Here is a 22,500-nt window from a genome sequence, read left to right as displayed (position 1 = left end):
ACCCCAGGGAGAGCAGTACCACACCCCCACCCCAGGGAGAGCAGTACCACAGCCCCACCCCAGGGAGAGCAGTACCACAGCCCCACCCCAGGGAGAGCAGTACCACAGCCCCACCCCAGGGAGAGCAGTACCACAGCCCCACCCCAGGGAGAGCAGTACCACACCCCCACCCCAGGGAGAGCAGTACCACACCCCCACCCCAGGGAGAGCAGTACCACAGCCCCACCCCAGGGAGAGCAGTACCACACCCCCACCCCAGGGAGAGCAGTACCACAGCCCCACCCCAGGGAGAGCAGTACCACAGCCCCACCCCAGGGAGAGCAGTACCACACCCCCACCCCAGGGAGAGCAGTACCACACCCCCACCCCAGGGAGAGCAGTACCACACCCCCACCCCAGGGAGAGCAGTACCACACCCCCACCCCAGGGAGAGCAGTACCACACCCCCACCCCAGGGAGAGCAGTACCACACCCCCACCCCAGGGAGAGCAGTACCACACCCCCACCCCAGGGAGAGCAGTACCACACCCCCACCCCAGGGAGAGCAGTACCACACCCCCACCCCAGGGAGAGCAGTACCACAGCCCCACCCCAGGGAGAGCAGTACCACACCCCCACCCCAGGGAGAGCAGTACCACAGCCCCACCCCAGGGAGAGCAGTACCACAGCCCCACCCCAGGGAGAGCAGTACCACACCCCCACCCCAGGGAGAGCAGTACCACACCCCCACCCCAGGGAGAGCAGTACCACACCCCCACCCCAGGGAGAGCAGTACCACAGCCCCACCCCAGGGAGAGCAGTACCACACCCCCACCCCAGGGAGAGCAGGACCAGAACCACCACATGAGGCCTCTGCCCAGGCTCCGGGACACGGCCCCAAATACATATCTGGGCATGCCTGACAAAGAACTCCATATATGGGCATACAAAGGGGCACAGTCATGCATATTAACCCATTCTGACCTGAGATCAGATTCTAAAAAAAGGTCTTCTACATCCTGACAGTTTTCTGAAAAAGCTATGTTTCTATGTCAGTCGTTCTTCGATTTTTAGCAAAAATAGCAGATCTACAAGCTCGAGCTTGTAGATCTGCTATTTTTCAATAGCTAAAGCATAACGTAATGCTAACACCAAAATGGGTTAACTGGGTGGGCCATGCATGTCCAACTTGCATCGTTCCAATTACGCCAGTGCCCCAACGGGCAACGCACTCTTTAAATCATAGAATCTGGGTTTGTTTCCCTGTATAGCCCACAAAGCCCTCTTTGGTTTTTCCTACAGGCAGGTGTTCGGGTGATTTTCACCCGTGTTTAGTGATAGAGAAAAAAAATCACATACATCAACAATGGACTCTTTTTTTTTTTAATCTTTTACTTTTTTGTACACAGGCGCACACGCACACGCACACACACACACACACACACACACACACACACACACACACACACACACACACACACACACACACACACAGATTTGGATGACTGCTGATGATGACTACAAAGCAATACTAAAACATTGACGCATAGCGCTCCCAGCCAGCTAAACCTGAAAAGGAGCATTCCTTTTCCGGTCCGTGATACGCCTAGCATTCCAGACTGTAGTCTGTAGAGTATAGGAGAGTGGCGACACGCTTTGATCTGGCCGCAAAGGTGCCTGTAGGGGCTATAGTTCCAAACGTTGGAACTATCCCATTGAGATAGAATGAGCACTTCCTCATTCCATTGTTACAATGGTGAGTCAGCGCTACTGTCGCCACTCTCTCTCTTACTGGATGACTGACTGTGCCCAGGGTATCATCACGCGCCCACACGCCTAGTTTTACAGTGCAGTATAGCCGCCCGGAACAGACAGCTCGGTGACAAATGTTCCCTTAAAGGAGGTAAATGAGGACATTTTACACATTATATACATTATAAGTGTATTTTATATATAACATATATTACAGAAGTAACAGAAACTTTACAGATAATACACGTTTATATTATATGTAGTCTGGAATAGAGTCTCTTTGGTGTAAATGTCTCCTAAATGATTGCATCAATCTTGCTGTGGCTATTTAAGTGGATATTTCAGTTAGTATTCAAGTTCATGTTACTGATACTATTCTTTATTTCTGTTCATTGTTTATTCCAGACCACACACACACACACACACACACACACACACACACACACACACATCATTGTAGCAAATAAATCTGCTGAAGATATCCATTCTCCGGAGCTTAATTGATCGGAATTAATTTAAGTAACCAGAGGTGTCCCCCTCAGTTACACCCTCACTGGTGAAAATTCCGGGAGAAAAAACGGGGTGAGTTGTCCAGTATTGGTCAAGAGAGTGTCTTTGGTGTAAACGTCTCCTAAAGGAGGTAAACCGAGTCAAATGGAGTCTGTACGGCTGAAGATACATGAACATCTGACGTCGGTGGGAGAGGACATATTGTGTGTTTTGGACAAACGGCAGCAGCGTGGCGGTGCTGGTGATGATGTCAGAGTGTTTGTGTTGGAGCGCCTCAGTGTGGCCGCACAGGTCATGTGCAGCCTCTTCCAGAGAGAGATGGAGACACTAGAAACTCTGCTGGAGAAACAAAACAAAGTGCTGGACGTGCTTTTAAAGCCACGCATCAAACTACACAGAGCAGGTATGTCTGTCACACACACACACACACACACACACACACACACACACACACACACACACACACACACACACACAGTACAGGTGCATTAGAGTTACACATACAAAATCATGCAACCCAGTTTTTTCAACCAGTGCCAATTATCTAATGTAATCCTGGGCGCTACACTTCCTCTGCCTTCCCCTGCCTCCTTGGCAGCCAAAACATTGCATGGATGCACCTGGGACGTATCCTCAGTGATGTATCCCAAGGTCATCAGGGTTTTGGATCACTCGAACACCATACCCCTCACTCAGGTGACCCTGCCGGGCTGATCAAGTCCCCACTTACGTCCCAGTAGCTACCCTCAATCAGTCCCACTAGGGAAAAACCTGGGGCCACACAATCCGTTGGAACTGCTACTTCCACAGATTACTTGGATAAAGGAGCCTTTGTAAACATCTTTCACTATGTCAATAAATAGTTGGGGTAGCTGTATTTCATATCAGTATATCAGTAAAAGTATTACAACTAGTCCCCCAGGGCCCACCCAGTGAATAAAGGGTCCTATACACAGAGTCCTCAGACGCCTCACCATGTACACATCCTTATCGTAGCTATAGTACTAAGTTCAATGCAAAGTTAAAACATTAAATGGTTTTCTTGTCTCTTTTCTAGACATCATGCAACAACTCCCTGTGTGTAAGGAGGAGGTTTTCACTGAACAGCCGGAGAGGAGCTCCAGTCTGGTCCAGGAGGAACCACAACCTCCACACGTTAAAGAGGAACAGCAGGAGGAGCTACTTCAAAGACCAGACGAGGCTGGTGCAGGGTCATCGTCGACATTGCTAGCAGTGAAAAGTGAAGATGACGATGATGAAAACGGAGACACAGAGCCTGTAGCCGGCACCTCGACTGAACACATGAAAACACAAGCTGATGTAGAGGACTGTGGAACATCACAACCAGCTAGTGACGACCAGCTCCTCTCTTCACACTGCTCTGAATCCGACACGGAGGACAGTGATGACTGGGAGGAGACTAGGGGAGACCGGTGCACTTTAAACACACTGACATCACACGAGACACAACGTGTGGAAGGACAAAGGTTGTCTTTGAGCAGCGAGCTGTCCCAGCCGGACCGGAAATCATCGACACAAACTCACTCCACGGGGAGTCACACAGGGGAGAAACGCTTTAGTTGTACAGAGTGTGGCAAATGTTTTACACAGAAGTGCACTCTGAGGACGCACACGAGGATTCATACCGGGGAAAGGCCCTTCACTTGCAAAGTTTGTGGCAAAGGTTGTGCTCGGAGTCATAGTCTAACGATGCACATGAGGACTCATACTGGGGAAAAGCCCTTCGGTTGTACGGTTTGTGGTAAATGCTTCGCTCGTAGCAATACTCTAAAAACACACACGATGACTCACACAGGGGAAAAACCCTTTACTTGTAATGTGTGCGGTAAAGGCTGTGCTCATGGTGGTGAGCTAAAAACACACATGAGGACTCATACAGGGGAAAAACCCTTTACTTGTGATGTGTGCGGTAAAGGCTTTGCTTCTACTGGTCAGCTAAAGATACACAAGATGAATCATACAGGGGAAAGGCCGTTCACTTGCAACGCGTGTGGTAAATGCTTTGTTCATAGTGGTAATCTAAAAGCACACATGAGGACTCACACAGGGGAAAAGCCCTTTACTTGTAATGTGTGCGGCAAAGGCGTTACTAATCTGAAAAAACACACGATGATTCACGCAGGGGAAAAGCCCTTCACTTGTACAGTGTGTGGTAAAGGCTTTGTTCAGAGTGGTGATCTAAAAACACACATGAGGACTCATACAGGGGAAAAGCCCTTCACTTGTACAGTGTGCGCTAAAGGCTATGCTAGTTGTGGTAATCTGAAAAAACACATGAGGATTCATGCAGGGGAAAAGCCCATAGACACATGATGACTCGTACAGGGGGGGGGGGGGGGGGGGCTTTAGTTGCAGTTAGGGGCAAAAGCTTGGGTCAAAATGCACATCTGAATATAATGAGGAATCATACAGAGAAATTGAATTGATCGGTCACGCAGACGCCTGACCGATCATTCATTTTTATCCAGGATGACAATGACAAGTGGTAGATACTAAAGAAGTGGAATCACATCATCTGACACTATCAACATGACTGCTTAAAGAGTTAGTTTCTTCATCTTGATCATATCTTGTATAAATATAAAACCTACATGGCACAAAACATGAGATGTGTGTACGACGACGTACGATGATAAGAGCGCCCCTCACTTCACACGGTGTGTGATTTAAAAACATATATATAATTGATCCCTGATTGTCGACACAGACACGTGTGCTGTGTGCTGTGTTCACGGCGAGAGAATTCACACCCCTGTGAAGTGAGGGGCGATCTTATCGTCGTCCATCCTCATACAGACCAGATTAAAATGGCGGCTTCCTTGATCCCCCTATAGTGACTTTTAATCAGACCAGTGTGTGTCCAGTGGAAACCTCGTATGAATCTGATCTCAGGTCAGAATGGGTTAATCAGACCAGTGTGTGTCCAGTGGAAACCTCGTATGAATCTGATCTCAGGTCAGAATGGGTTAAGTTTCCGCAACACTGATGTGCTGACAGACAAGTGGATGAAGCCGTCATTGGAATATGGCTACAGTTTGTGCACGTTTCTTTGTTTAACCCATTCTGACCTGAGATCAGATTCATACGAGGTTTCCACTGGACACACACACTGGTCTGATTAACCCATTCAGACCTGAGATCAGATTTAAAAAAATGTCAGTTGTTCTTTGATTTTTCAAAAAATAGCAGACCTACAAGTTCGTAGTTCGCTATGAGCTTGTAGATCTGCTATTTTTCAATAGCTAAAGCATAACATGATGCTAACACCAAAATGGGTTCCCGTTCAGAATGGGTTAACTTTGACACAAAATAGGTGCAAAATAACACTTTGTGAGCGTGTACAGTACGCTATTTGTCTTCGTTGTTCATAATGTTTTTCTTAATTTGTAACTTGTTTTGATACAGAGACAGTCATGGCGACAGATCTAACTGCGATAGCGCTTTAGCATAGACAGCACTATAATTGCATTTTATAGTCATAGCAATTTATAGTATATATGTATACTAGTATAGTATAGTATGTATAGTTTAATTATATAGATATTCCACTGTTACGTCCTTAGCTTACGCATGTTTCATAACTACTTTTTTATGTATGTGATGTATTGCCATGCTTTTTGTTCTTGCTTAATGTAAATCGCTCTGGATTAACAGCGTCTGCTAAATGCCTAAATTGTAAATTGGAGAGGAGAGGAGAAAAACTTTTTTTTTTGTTTTTGTAATTCAATGTTATTAATTTAGCCAAAATGAGTTAATAGCACTTCACATAGTAGAGCATGTCTGAAATAATTGTCAGAGCTGAAATTGAAAATGTAAATATGAAATAAATGCTTAAAGGACAACTTTAGTTTTTTTCAACCAAGGTTCATGTTTTAGGTTGTTATTAGAGAAACTAAAAGATGAGTGTTAATTTTCTTTCATTTGCTGCTTTCTTTCGTTTTAGGGATTTTAGCAGTTTTTGACAGGGGGGCGGGGGCATTCGAGCATGGGGCTAAATATGTATTTTTTAACACAATTTTATGGTGATTTATTTTTTATGGTTTACTATAGTCCTAATAAACGCCAGGAAATTACATCTGGCCACAAAAGATCACGGGATCTATTGAATGTGACAAACTGACATATTGAGCCTATACACACAGTATAAGCCTTCTCCCAGTAGGCTACCTTCACATTCAGTAGATCCTGTGATCTTTTGTGGCCAGATGTAATTTCCTGGCGTTTATTAGGACTATAGTAAACCATACAAAAATAAATCACCATAACATTGTGTTCAAATATGCATATTTAGCCCCATGCTCGAATGCCCCCGCCCCCCTGTCAAAAACAGCTAAAATCCCTAAAACGAAAGAAAGCAGCAAATGAAAAAAAGATTAACACTCATCTTTTAGTTTCTCTAATAACAACCTAAAACATGAACCTTGGTTGAAAAAAACTAAAGTTGTCCTTTAAACATGTGTAATGAAAAAATAGGTTAGGGTTTATAGGTTAGGGTTTGAGGTATAGGTTGTCGGTCTAATGACAGTCGTACCAATAGTATGTCTAAACTAAAGCCTGTATAGTGTATACCATCATTGCTAAACCGTCGCTAACTCGCGGTTAAAATATCAACGCTTCCGATGACTTATGAAAATCACACCTGTGTGAAGTGAGGGGCGCTCTTATCATCGTACATCATCATTGACGTAAAATAGACACTATGTCTATTTGCTCGCGGACTCTATGACGTAAAATTGTCCATTCATTGTCATTAAATGGTAATTTAATGTTTGTGTAGGACAAAGACACAAGCTCAAAGAGGTCAGATGTAGAGTTGCTGGCCAATATTGATGACATCAGGGTTCTCCATACATGGGCATTCCCATATATGGGCTTAATATTGATGACATCAGGGATCTGATGATGATGTCATTGGTGTCACAAGGCATGACCATATATGGAGACGTGGGGTGACGGACGGACGGACGGACGGACGGACGGACGGGAAATGCACATTTTCATAGTAAATGCGACCTGTGGTTGCTATTAACAAATGAGCGCTTTAAAAAGCTGGTTGGAGACTGGAGATGACTTAACTGTTTGTGTTACGTTGATTGGCTGAAGGGGTTAATGCTGTACAAACCATTCATTAGCAGGACTCTACACAGCCAATCATGCATTAGCAGGACTCTACACAGCCAATCATGCATTAGCAGGACTCTACACAGCCAATCATTCATTAGCAGGACTCTACACAGCCAACCATTCATTAGCAGGACTCTACACAGCCAACCATTCATTAGCAGGACTCTACACAGCCAATCATGCATTAGCAGGACTCTACACAGCCAACCATCCATTAGCAGGACTCTACACAGCCAATCATGCATTAGCAGGACTCTACACAGCCAACCATTCATTAGCAGGACTCTACACAGCCAACCATTCATTAGCAGGACTCTACACAGCCAATCATTCATTAGCAGGACTCTACACAGCCAATCATTCATTAGCAGGACTCTACACAGCCAACCATGCATTAGCAGGACTCTACACAGCCAATCATGCTTTAGCAGGACTCTACACAGCCAATCATGCATTAGCAGGACTCTACACAGCCAATCATTCATTAGCAGGACTCTACACAGCCAACCATGCATTAGCAGGACTCTACACAGCCAATCATGCATTAGCAGGACTCTACACAGCCAATCATTCATTAGCAGGACTCTACACAGCCAACATCAATGCATTAGCAGGACTCTACACAGCCAATCATTCATTAGCAGGACTCTACACAGCCAATCATGCATTAGCAGGACTCTACACAGCCAATCATTCATTAGCAGGACTCTACACAGCCAATCATGCATTAGCAGGACTCTACACAGCCAACCATTCATTAGTAGGACTCTACACAGCCAATCATTCATTAGCAGGACTCTGCGTAATGGCAGCGGAGGCACCGCTCAAAAGGTTAGGTGGAAGAGTTTTATATCTGATTGATTGATCAAAATATGTATTAACAGTTTGCAGGGTACATTTCAGATGAAAACACAACTCACTACAAAGACTGTTACTATGGATAATAAAGCATTACACTTGTTCACAACAGGGTCCACCATTTTCAATTCATCTCTCTCTCTCTCTCTCTCTCTCCCTCTCTCTGAAAACTGAAAACAAAACAATTTGAGAGAAAAGAGAACAACGTGAACAACTGTGATTGTGCCGACTCAGCCGAGCGGCGACAAACGTTCCAAAGGTTCAAACGACAGCGGCAGCTTGCTTCAGCATATTAACGGGATGGAAACAGACGCGCAGCGCGTCTGCTAACGAGGCTTATACTTCCTCTTTGATTGTCTACCGTCCATCAGCAGCAGCAGCAGCACTTTTAACCCACTTAGACCGGATTTAAAAACATTCACTTTGAAATAACATATTATTCAAAGATTTGCGCCACATTTTTTTATGATTTTTCAAAAAATAGCAGACCTACAAGCTCATAGCGCGCCACTCGGTGGCGCGCTATGAGCTTGTAGGTCTGCTATTTTTCAATAGCTAAATTATAACATAATGTTTAAAACACCAAAAGGGGTTCCCGCCCCAAAATGGGTTAACAAGGTCTTTCTGTTTGGCGGAGGGGCTTTGGGAAGAGTTTGCAAGAGGAAGTGGTTATGCCTGTGTGTTATTAATAAGTGCTGCGTGTGTGCAACTCTGACAGAGTCAGTGTTTAACCCATTCTGACCTGAGATCAGATTCTAAAAAATGTCTGTTTGAAAATGACAGTTTTCTGATAAAAGCTATGTTTCTATGTCAGTCGTTCTTCGATAAAAAAAAAAATAGCAGACATACAAGCTCGTAGCGCGCCACTCGGTGGCACGCTACGAGCTTGTAGATCTGCTATTTTTCAATAGCTAAAGCATAACGTAATGCTAACACCAAAATGGGTTCCCGCACAGAATGGGTTAAGTTTGTGCTGCGTGTGTGCAACTGTGACAAAGTATAACTTAGCACTATAGCCACAGGAGGCCTTTCCTTTTGCCATGTTTCACCAGTTTCAACTAATTTGCTTTTACAAGCCCGCCACAACGCATGGCAGCGCGACGCGTTGTGAGCTTGTAGATCAGCTATTTTCAGCAAGCAACTCATTGTAAAATGACTTGATATACTGGATCTCTTGTCCACTATAGTCCCTTCCTAGTTTTTATCTGTTGACGAAAATGTCAGTAGTTTAGTAAGTAGTAAGTAAGTAAGTATAGTCTTAGTTTTTAGTCGTCGTTTAGCTTAGTTTTCATTTAGTTTCCATTTAGTTTTCGTCAGTGGAAAAAGGTAGTGGACGAACATTTTTTTCGTCTTAGTTTTTAGTCGATGAAATAAACAATGCCTCCTCCCTCATGGGGCCTCCGAGCTCCGACTGACTGTCAGAAATATGTGTATCAATACGGCTGCATCAACAAAATCACTACAGTATATTAGGGTATACTGTATATGGGGGCAAGAAAATGAATAAAACCTCGCCAATAAAACAATGGCGAGGGTATAGCAAAGTAGCCTGGTTAATAAACCAGACTAATATCGCACGGACCGTGGGATATTAGTCTGGGGAGGCTCAGCTTGGATTTCATTTCCAGGGGGGCGGGTTGAAACATTTGCTCTTTGACGCAATTGGTCAGAGTGACTGTCAGTCAAAGGTCTCAAGCATTGAAAGTCACTGTACCAAAGCCAGCCCATATTGCATACCGTGTCCCGATTGGCCGCGCCATTTCTCTGGTGTAGGAAATGGGCGTACAATTGAGCCTCTCCAGACCGTAATCCGCCGGCAGGCAATTTATTTTTGCCAACGGCTGATTCGGTCTGGTTTATTAACCAGGCTAATAGCAAAGACTGCCCTAGAGAAGTGGTTCCCAATGTGGGGTCCGGGGACCCCCAGGGGTCCTTGAGGGAGTTCCAGGGGGTCCCCATAGCTAAATGATAGTTTGGAACCAAATGGACCCTTATGGGTCTGTAACTCTGAGAGTGTACAAATGGAACCAAATGGACCCTTATGGGTCTGTAACTCTGAGAGTGTAACAAGTGGAACCAAATGGACCCTTATGGGTCTGTAACTCTGAGAGTGTACAAATGGACCCTTATCTGTAACTCTGAGAGTGTAACACATGGAACCGGGCCCATTTCTACACTCTCAGAGTTAAGTTAACATTGATATATAAATGTCATACAATGGGGGTCCGTAGACCACTGCATGTCAAACTGGGGGTCCTTGAAATTAAACGGGTTGGGAGCCGTAATACAATTCTTCTCTCATGGGGGTCCCTGGCATATCTTTTCAAATGGGGGTCCGTGGTCTAATTAGTGTCAATTTGGCATACAATGATTTGGGAACCAACTGCCCTGAGAAACTCTGGCACTTAATAAAGTTATTATTATTATTATTATTATTATTATAGATTACATGTCTACTTGACTATATAATATATCCCTGAGGTCAATATAGTAGTTTTTACTCCAATAGAATTATTTGAAAACATATAGCTTTGAAATTGTGTTTTGCAATTGATTGTGCGTTTGTAATTGACTAATAAATTAATTAATAATCATTAATGTGTCAAATCGAAATCGTTACGCCCTCCATATTCATATGGTCAATGCCTGTGTGTCAAAGTGGGAGTGATTGGTGCAGGCAGTAAGGAGTTACGGCAATGTTTCTGACAGACACACGGACAGACATTCGGTTAATTATAGTATGATAAGACAATCTACAAGATCAGATCACACAGCATGTTGCGTTGAGAGTAAAGGATTATGTTGATGTCAGTGCCGTGCGTGCGTGCGTGAGTATGTGCGTGCGTGCGTGCGTATGTGGGTGTGTGCATGCGATCTATATCCTGACACTGACATGCTTCCTAATAGCCTCTCAACCGCTGTCTGAAAACATACAGGCTCCCCAAGGAGCCGGCGGTGGGAGAGAGAGAGAGAGAGAGAGAGAGAGAGAGAGAGAGAGAGAGAGAGAGAGAGAGAGAGAGAGAGAGAGAGAGAGGGAGAGGGAGAGGGAGAGGGAGAGGGAGAGGGAGAGGGAGAGAGAGAGAGAGAGAGAGAGAGAGAGAGGGAGAGAGAGAGAGTTGCATCAGCACGTGCTGTGGGCTTGTGGTGGATAATTATGCTGCCGTTTCTGAACATGGTTGAAAACTTGAAAACTTGAAAACCATTATAATGACACTGTAGCGCTATAGCAGAGCAGCACACGCTATACGTGTCTTTCCTTGTTGTTGCTGCTGTATTGTTGCTATTGCATAATAATCTCTCTCTCTCTCGCACCATTGTGGAGCCGACACCGCCATCTGGTGGCTGAATTGATGCTCGTTAACTTCAACGTAAACTGTCTTACTTTGAAAGCCGTTTCTCTCGGAAACAGAGAAGCGGGCAGTGTAAAGTCGCCATGTAAAGCAGGTCCCTCCAACGTTATCTAATTCACCAACAACATACATTTTGTCACCGGCGCTCATATCAGCGTTTATAGAAATGAGACGCAAATCAAACGTGTTTTGATGCGCAGCCTGGAACAAGAATCCGAGATATTAGCACTCTAAAAACTCTGTTCCCACAGACAGCAGAGATTATAGATTTGAATCGAACCACTTTGTCTCAAATTTGATTTGCAACAAAAGCTGAAAAAATCAATATGATTCCCAATATTTTAATACAGAGTTATATGGAGTTTAGACTAACTCACTATGTTCAGGATGGAGTTTAGACTAACTCACTATGTTCAGGATGGAGTTTAGACTAACTCACTGTGTTCAGGATGGAGTTTAGACTAACTCACTATGTTCAGGATGGAGTTTAGACTAACTCACTATGTTCAGGATGGAGTTTAGACTAACTCACTATGTTCAGAATGGATGGAGTTTAGACTAACTCACTATGTTCAGGATGGAGTTTAGACTAACTCACTGTGTTCAGGATGGAGTTTAGACTAACTCACTATGTTCATGATGGAGTTTAGACTAACTCACTGTGTTCAGGATGGAGTTTAGACTAACTCAATATGTTCAGGATGGAGTTTAGACTAACTCACTATGTTCAGGATGGAGTTTAGACTAACTCACTATGTTCAGGATGGAGTTTAGACTAACTCACTATGTTCAGGATGGAGTTTAGACTAACTCACTATGTTCAGGATGGAGTTTAGACTAACTCACTATGTTCAGGATGGAGTTTAGACTAACTCACTATGTTCAGGATGGAGTTTAGACTAACTCACTATGTTCAGGATGTAGTTTAGACTAACTCACTATGTTCAGGATGGAGTTTAGACTAACTCACTATGTTCAGGATGGAGTTTAGACTAACTCACTATGTTCAGGATGTAGTTTAGACTAACTCACTGTGTTCGGGATGGAGTTTAGACTAACTCACTATGTTCAGGATGTAGTTTAGACTAACTCACTGTGTTCAGGATTGAGTTTAGACTAACTCACTATGTTCAGGATGGAGTTTAGACTAACTCACTATGTTCAGGATGGAGTTTAGACTAACTCACTGTGTTCAGGATGAAGTTTAGACTAACTCACTATGTTCAGGATGTAGTTTAGACTAACTCACTATGTTCAGGATGTAGTTTAGACTAACTCACTATGTTCAGAATGTAGTTTAGACTAACTCACTGTGTTCAGGATGGAGTTTAGACTAACTCACTATGTTCAGGATGAATGTAGTTTAGACTAACTCACTGTGTTCAGGATGTAGTTTAGACTAACTCACTATGTTCAGGATGGAGTTTAGACTAACTCACTGTGTTCAGGATGGAGTTTAGACTAACTCACTGTGTTCAGGATGGAGTTTAGACTAACTCACTATGTTCAGGATGTAGTTTAGACTAACTCACTGTGTTCAGGATGGAGTTTAGACTAACTCACTATGTTCAGGATGGAGTTTAGACTAACTCACTATGTTCAGGATGTAGTTTAGACTAACTCACTATGTTCAGGATGGAGTTTAGACTAACTCACTGTGTTCAGGATGGAGTTTAGACTAACTCACTATGTTCAGGATGGAGTTTAGACTAACTCACTGTGTTCAGGATGGAGTTTAGACTAACTCACTATGTTCAGGATGGAGTTTAGACTAACTCACTATGTTCAGGATGGAGTTTAGACTAACTCACTATGTTCAGGATGGAGTTTAGACTAACTCACTGTGTTCAGGATGGAGTTTAGACTAACTCACTGTGTTCAGGATGGAGTTTAGACTAACTCAATATGTTCAGGATGGAGTTTAGACTAACTCACTATGTTCAGGATGGAGTTTAGACTAACTCACTATGTTCAGGATGGAGTTTAGACTAACTCAATATGTTCAGGATGGAGTTTAGACTAACTCAATATGTTCAGGATGGAGTTTAGACTAACTCACTATGTTCAGGATGTAGTTTAGACTAACTCACTATGTTCAGGATGTAGTTTAGACTAACTCACTATGTTCAGGATGGAGTTTAGACTAACTCACTGTGTTCAGGATGGAGTTTAGACTAACTCACTGTGTTCAGGATGTAGTTTAGACTAACTCACTGTGTTCAGGATGGAGTTTAGACTAACTCACTGTGTTCAGGATGGAGTTTAGACTAACTCACTATGTTCAGGATGGAGTTTAGACTAACTCACTATGTTCAGGATGGAGTTTAGACTAACTCACTATGTTCAGAATGTAGTTTAGACTAACTCACTGTGTTCAGGATGTAGTTTAGACTAACTCACTATGTTCAGGATGGAGTTTAGACTAACTCACTATGTTCAGGATGTAGTTTAGACTAACTCACTATGTTCAGGATGGAGTTTAGACTAACTCACTATGTTCAGAATGTAGTTTAGACTAACTCACTGTGTTCAGGATGTAGTTTAGACTAACTCACTATGTTCAGGATGGAGTTTAGACTAACTCACTATGTTCAGGATGGAGTTTAGACTAACTCACTGTGTTCAGGATGAAGTTTAGACTAACTCACTGTGTTCAGGATGGAGTTTAGACTAACTCACTATGTTCAGGATGTAGTTTAGACTAACTCACTGTGTTCAGGATGAAGTTTAGACTAACTCACTGTGTTCAGGATGGAGTTTAGACTAACTCACTATGTTCAGGATGTAGTTTAGACTAACTCACTATGTTCAGGATGGAGTTTAGACTAACTCACTATGTTCAGGATGGAGTTTAGACTAACTCACTGTGTTCAGGATGGAGTTTAGACTAACTCACTATGTTCAGGATGGAGTTTAGACTAACTCACTATGTTCAGGATGGAGTTTAGACTAACTCACTATGTTCAGGATGGAGTTTAGACTAACTCACTATGTTCAGAATGTAGTTTAGACTAACTCACTGTGTTCAGGATGTATTTTAGACTAACTCACTATGTTCAGGATGGAGTTTAGACTAACTCACTATGTTCAGGATGGAGTTTAGACTAACTCACTGTGTTCAGGATGAAGTTTAGACTAACTCACTGTGTTCAGGATGGAGTTTAGACTAACTCACTATGTTCAGGATGTAGTTTAGACTAACTCACTGTGTTCAGGATGAAGTTTAGACTAACTCACTGTGTTCAGGATGGAGTTTAGACTAACTCACTATGTTCAGGATGTAGTTTAGACTAACTCACTATGTTCAGGATGGAGTTTAGACTAACTCACTATGTTCAGGATGGAGTTTAGACTAACTCACTATGTTCAGGATGTAGTTTAGACTAACTCACTATGTTCAGAATGTAGTTTAGACTAACTCACTGTGTTCAGGATGGAGTTTAGACTAACTCACTATGTTCAGGATGAATGTAGTTTAGACTAACTCACTGTGTTCAGGATGTAGTTTAGACTAACTCACTATGTTCAGGATGGAGTTTAGACTAACTCACTGTGTTCAGGATGGAGTTTAGACTAACTCACTGTGTTCAGGATGGAGTTTAGACTAACTCACTATGTTCAGGATGTAGTTTAGACTAACTCACTGTGTTCAGGATGGAGTTTAGACTAACTCACTATGTTCAGGATGGAGTTTAGACTAACTCACTATGTTCAGGATGTAGTTTAGACTAACTCACTATGTTCAGGATGGAGTTTAGACTAACTCACTGTGTTCAGGATGGAGTTTAGACTAACTCACTATGTTCAGGATGGAGTTTAGACTAACTCACTGTGTTCAGGATGGAGTTTAGACTAACTCACTATGTTCAGGATGGAGTTTAGACTAACTCACTATGTTCAGGATGGAGTTTAGACTAACTCACTATGTTCAGGATGGAGTTTAGACTAACTCACTGTGTTCAGGATGGAGTTTAGACTAACTCACTGTGTTCAGGATGGAGTTTAGACTAACTCAATATGTTCAGGATGGAGTTTAGACTAACTCACTATGTTCAGGATGGAGTTTAGACTAACTCACTATGTTCAGGATGGAGTTTAGACTAACTCAATATGTTCAGGATGGAGTTTAGACTAACTCAATATGTTCAGGATGGAGTTTAGACTAACTCACTATGTTCAGGATGTAGTTTAGACTAACTCACTATGTTCAGGATGTAGTTTAGACTAACTCACTATGTTCAGGATGGAGTTTAGACTAACTCACTGTGTTCAGGATGGAGTTTAGACTAACTCACTGTGTTCAGGATGTAGTTTAGACTAACTCACTGTGTTCAGGATGGAGTTTAGACTAACTCACTGTGTTCAGGATGGAGTTTAGACTAACTCACTATGTTCAGGATGGAGTTTAGACTAACTCACTATGTTCAGGATGGAGTTTAGACTAACTCACTATGTTCAGAATGTAGTTTAGACTAACTCACTGTGTTCAGGATGTAGTTTAGACTAACTCACTATGTTCAGGATGGAGTTTAGACTAACTCACTATGTTCAGGATGTAGTTTAGACTAACTCACTATGTTCAGGATGGAGTTTAGACTAACTCACTATGTTCAGAATGTAGTTTAGACTAACTCACTGTGTTCAGGATGTAGTTTAGACTAACTCACTATGTTCAGGATGGAGTTTAGACTAACTCACTATGTTCAGGATGGAGTTTAGACTAACTCACTGTGTTCAGGATGAAGTTTAGACTAACTCACTGTGTTCAGGATGGAGTTTAGACTAACTCACTATGTTCAGGATGTAGTTTAGACTAACTCACTGTGTTCAGGATGAAGTTTAGACTAACTCACTGTGTTCAGGATGGAGTTTAGACTAACTCACTATGTTCAGGATGTAGTTTAGACTAACTCACTATGTTCAGGATGGAGTTTAGACTAACTCACTATGTTCAGGATGGAGTTTAGACTAACTCACTGTGTTCAGGATGGAGTTTAGACTAACTCACTATGTTCAGGATGGAGTTTAGACTAACTCACTATGTTCAGGATGGAGTTTAGACTAACTCACTATGTTCAGGATGGAGTTTAGACTAACTCACTATGTTCAGAATGTAGTTTAGACTAACTCACTGTGTTCAGGATGTATTTTAGACTAACTCACTATGTTCAGGATGGAGTTTAGACTAACTCACTATGTTCAGGATGGAGTTTAGACTAACTCACTGTGTTCAGGATGAAGTTTAGACTAACTCACTGTGTTCAGGATGGAGTTTAGACTAACTCACTATGTTCAGGATGTAGTTTAGACTAACTCACTGTGTTCAGGATGAAGTTTAGACTAACTCACTGTGTTCAGGATGGAGTTTAGACTAACTCACTATGTTCAGGATGTAGTTTAGACTAACTCACTATGTTCAGGATGGAGTTTAGACTAACTCACTATGTTCAGGATGGAGTTTAGACTAACTCACTATGTTCAGGATGGAGTTTAGACTAACTCACTATGTTCAGGATGTAGTTTAGACTAACTCACTGTGTTCAGGATGGAGTTTAGACTAACTCACTGTGTTCAGCATGGAGTTTAGACTAACTCACTATGTTCAGAATGGAGTTTAGACTAACTCACTATGTTCAGGATGTAGTTTAGACTAACTCACTATGTTCAGGATGGAGTTTAGACTAACTCACTGTGTTCAGGATGTAGTTTAGACTAACTCACTATGTTCAGAATGGAGTTTAGACTAACTCACTATGTTCAGGATGTAGTTTAGACTAACTCACTATGTTCAGGATGGAGTTTAGACTAACTCACTGTGTTCAGGATGGAGTTTAGACTAACTTACTATATTCAGAATGAATGGAGTTTAGACTAACTCACTATGTTCAGGATGTAGTTTAGACTAACTCACTATGTTCAGGATGGAGTTTAGACTAACTCACTATGTTCATAATGAATGTAGTTTAGACTAACTCACTATGTTCAGGATGGAGTTTAGACTAACTCACTATGTTCAGGATGGAGTTTAGACTAACTCACTGTGTTCAGGATGGAGTTTAGACTAACTCACTATGTTCAGGATGGAGTTTAGACTAACTCACTGTGTTCAGGATGTAGTTTAGACTAACTCACTATGTTCAGGATGGAGTTTAGACTAACTCACTATGTTCAGGATGAATGTAGTTTAGACTAACTCACTATGTTCAGGATGTAGTTTAGACTAACTCACTATGTTCAGGATGGAGTTTAGACTAACTCACTATGTTCAGGATGGAGTTTAGACTAACTCACTATGTTCAGGATGGAGTTTAGACTAACTCACTATGTTCAGGATGGAGTTTAGACTAACTCACTATGTTCAGGATGGAGTTTAGACTAACTCACTATGTTCAGGATGTAGTTTAGACTAACTCACTGTGTTCAGGATGGAGTTTAGACTAACTCACTGTGTTCAGGATGGAGTTTAGACTAACTCACTATGTTCAGGATGGAGTTTAGACTAACTCACTGTGTTCAGGATGGAGTTTAGACTAACTCACTGTGTTCAGGATGGAGTTTAGACTAACTCACTGTGTTCAGGATGGAGTTTAGACTAACTCACTATGTTCAGGATGGAGTTTAGACTAACTCACTATGTTCAGGATGGAGTTTAGACTAACTCACTATGTTCAGGATGGAGTTTAGACTAACTCACTATGTTCAGAATGGAGTTTAGACTAACTCACTGTGTTCAGGATGGAGTTTAGACTAACTCACTATGTTCAGAATGAATGGAGTTTAGACTAACTCACTATGTTCAGGATGTAGTTTAGACTAACTCACTATGTTCAGGATGGAGTTTAGACTAACTCACTATGTTCATAATGAATGTAGTTTAGACTAACTCACTATGTTCAGGATGGAGTTTAGACTAACTCACTATGTTCAGGATGGAGTTTAGACTAACTCACTGTGTTCAGGATGGAGTTTAGACTAACTCACTATGTTCAGGATGGAGTTTAGACTAACTCACTGTGTTCAGGATGTAGTTTAGACTAACTCACTATGTTCAGGATGGAGTTTAGACTAACTCACTATGTTCAGGATGAATGTAGTTTAGACTAACTCACTATGTTCAGGATGTAGTTTAGACTAACTCACTATGTTCAGGATGGAGTTTAGACTAACTCACTATGTTCAGGATGGAGTTTAGACTAACTCACTATGTTCAGGATGGAGTTTAGACTAACTCACTGTGTTCAGGATGGAGTTTAGACTAACTCACTATGTTCATGATGGAGTTTAGACTAACTCACTATTTTCAGGATGGAGTTTAGACTAACTCACTATGTTCAGGATGGAGTTTAGACTAACTCACTGTGTTCAGGATGGAGTTTAGACTAACTCACTATGTTCAGGATGGAGTTTAGACTAACTCACTGTGTTCAGGATGGAGTTTAGACTAACTCACTGTGTTCAGGATGTAGTTTAGACTAACTCACTGTGTTCAGGATGTAGTTTAGACTAACTCACTGTGTTCAGGATGGAGTTTAGACTAACTCACTATGTTCAGGATGTAGTTTAGACTAACTCACTATGTTCAGGATGGAGTTTAGACTAACTCACTATGTTCAGGATGGAGTTTAGACTAACTCACTGTGTTCAGGATGTAGTTTAGACTAACTCACTATGTTCAGGATGGAGTTTAGACTAACTCACTGTGTTCAGGATGTAGTTTAGACTAACTCACTGTGTTCAGGATGGAGTTTAGACTAACTCACTATGTTCAGGATGTAGTTTAGACTAACTCACTATGTTCAGGATGGAGTTTAGACTAACTCACTATGTTCAGGATGGAGTTTAGACTAACTCACTGTGTTCAGGATGTAGTTTAGACTAACTCACTATGTTCAGGATGGAGTTTAGACTAACTCACTGTGTTCAGGATGTAGTTTAGACTAACTCACTGTGTTCAGGATGGAGTTTAGACTAACTCACTGTGTTCATGATGGAGTTTAGACTAACTCACTGTGTTCAGGATGAAGTTTAGACTAACTCACTATGTTCAGGATGGAGTTTAGACTAACTCACTGTGTTCAGGATGTAGTTTAGACTAACTCACTATGTTCAGGATGGAGTTGAGTCTCTCCGGTTCACAGTCGATGATAATGCGGAACTCTCTCTTCAGGTCCAGGTCCAGCAGCAGCTTGGTGAAGGCCGACTCGGTCAGCGAGTCCAGGTTCACCGAGGTCACCTGCCAGGTTTTCTCTGCCGCCGTGTCCAGGATCCTCTGCAGCACCGTCAGTCCTGTGAACACACACACACACACACAACACAGTTCAGTCCAGTCCAGCAACCATTAATCCACTGCTGGTTCTCAGCCCTTTCCGTATCGAGGTCCGTTGATTCCAGTGTTGTTTTCGTCGACTAAAACTAAGACGAAAAATGTTCGTCGACTACCTATTTTCACTGACAAAAACAAATGGAAACTAAATGAAAACTAAGCTACGATGACTAAAACTAAGACTAAATATACTGACAATTTCGTCGACAAATAAAAACTAGACTAAAATGTTAGGAAGGGACTAGTGGACAAGAGATCCAGTATAAGTCAGTTTACACTTGGTTGCATGGTGAAAATAGCTGATCTACAAGCTCACTGTGAGCTTGTAGATCGGCTATTTTCAGCAAGTGTAAAATCAGCCATTACGACGGCATCAAGGCCCGCCAAAATACATTTTAGTCGACTAAATCAACTGTAGATTTAGTCGACTAAAATCACATGACATTTAGTCGACTAAAACTAGACTAACACTAAGACATTCCAGGTGAGTAAAATGTCACTAAAACTAAATTAAGTTTCAGTCCAAAGACTATGACTAAAACTAAAATAGAAATTTGCTGCCAAAAACAACACTGGTTGATTCTGGTCCATCAAGGTTGATTCTGCATCTGAGCCACGGAACCACCGTTTGATGACATTTAGCTTCTCAGAACCCAAAACTAAACAATATGATGCTGTAGTTATTAAGGATAAGCTTTTGTCCACAATTCAATGCTGTATACTGATGTTGGTACCATTATAGGAGAGACAACATAGGCAAACAATCAAAATAACAATTATTCTACATTCTCTAATGGTGTATAGATACATGAATCATGAATCACCCGGAAGCTAATAACCTAACCTAATCTATGTAATAAAACCATGCGTATACACACACACAATACACTACAGAGTGCTATGTCTACATAAAATGCTATCTAAGTTACACAAGTTGAGGCATACGCCTGTAAGGCCTAAAAAAAAACAACTTTGGTTTCCGATTGGCTGTCATTTTTGGGCTGAGTAGGTAGGGAATTTATTCTATTTTATTTTTTTATTTTATTTTTTCGTGGGAAGGATGGGAAGCAAGGATTTAAAAAAAAAATCCTACGGCAATGATGGATAGGCTTCTACATATTTCATATTTTGGATATGTGATGTGGATAAGTTAAATAACTGTGGCAGTTTTAATGGTTAATACAACTTTACATTGTTTTCATTACACAGTGACATACCTGGAGTAGAGGCAGCAGGTTTAGAAAATGGGTTGCTGATATTTTCTGCTGCCCTGCGGTTGGCTTTGGCAATTCTTTTGGTGGCATTTCAATGTGCGGTGGCAGTGGCACCACAACACACACGCAACAGAAACACAACAATATCGGCGTGTGTTATTCAATGTGTGTTTGTGTTTCCCATTGAACCGGGTCTGCATGTCACGTTAAAACATGTCGTATTCGGTCGTATTCTGAGCTTCTTTTTTTTTTCCCACCAAATGACAATAAAATAATATGGGTCGCGCATATTTAATAGTCGGTCGGCAACCGGAAACCAAAGTTGTTTTTTTTTTAGGCCTAATGTCATCATCGGGGCTAGGGCAAGTGCTACGGGCTATAAGATGGAGTCTGAAGAGGTGGGTTTCCGGACTACGGCGGAAGATTGGGAGTTGAGGCTGCAGTTCTTATTGCGATGGGAAGTGCATTCCGTATACCTTTGGAGGCAGATTAAGTAATGCAGATGATTTCTGACCCCTCCACGAAAAGGCCTCGTTGTCCTGACCCCCTTATCTATCATTTATAAAGGATGGATAAATAGTGTGGACATAAAAACTGTTTTTTCGTCTGTGGCATTCAGTTAAAGATCTATATTATAGATCTCTAATCCTTATAGATTCTATAAGGATCCATTTGGTTATACCAGCTCTCCGTCATTTGAAAATGCATCATTTTCATCATTGCACACGTTTGGTATTGCTTTACATGTTTATGTCGATATTTAAGGGCGGCGAGATTTATCATGTCATCACCAGAGGGAAAGAATTATGTTACAACAACGTTACAACGCGTGACTGAAAATAGCAGATGCAAAAGCAGAACCTGTCTGCTGCAAGCGCGCTGTGAGCTTGTAGATCGGATATTTTCACGCACTAAGCAACTAAGTATAAATCGGGCTTCGATAGCCACCTCACAACTAAGTTCAAACTTAGCCTAGTTATAGCTTAAATGGCTTGACTTAACCCATTTTGTATCATGTTGTGCTTTAGCTATTGAAAAATAGCAGATCTACAAGCTCATATCGCGCCACCGAGTGGCGCGCTACGAGCTTGTAGGTCTGCTATTTTTGAAAAATCGAAGAACGACTGTCATTTTTTTAGAATCTGATCTCAGGTCAGAATGGGTTAATCAGACCAGTGTGTGTCCAGTGGAAACCTCGTTATGAATCTGATCTCAGGTCAGAATGGGTTAAACTAGGATAAGCTAGAACTTAGTGTGAGGTGAAGGTACACTAGTGACTAGGCAAGCCTGCGTGTCTAAACCCCCCCCCCCCCCCCCCCCCTCCTCCCCTCCCCTACGATTGGACTATATTCAGGCAGATTTTAAATCC

The 22,500-nt window shown here is 42.1% G+C and overlaps 1 pseudogene across 1 annotated transcript in view; it reads right to left on the bottom strand.

Moving 5' to 3' along the window:
• LOC310856100 (glutamate receptor 1-like) overlaps positions 1-22,500 on the bottom strand; it is a 130,948-nt pseudogene that overhangs the window by 64,018 nt on the left and 44,430 nt on the right. Inside the window, exon 3 of the transcript in view lies at positions 19,696-19,880. The product of the transcript in view is annotated as a glutamate receptor 1-like (transcript). The remainder of the gene's footprint in view (positions 1-19,695; positions 19,881-22,500) is intronic.

The sequence above is a fragment of the Protomyctophum parallelum genome, assembly GCF_964188405.1.
Source record: "Protomyctophum parallelum genome assembly, chromosome: 1".
Classification (NCBI taxonomy): Eukaryota; Metazoa; Chordata; class Actinopteri; order Myctophiformes; family Myctophidae; genus Protomyctophum; species Protomyctophum parallelum.
Note: the sequence above shows the minus strand (reverse complement) of the source record. Positions and strands in the feature narration are given on the sequence as shown.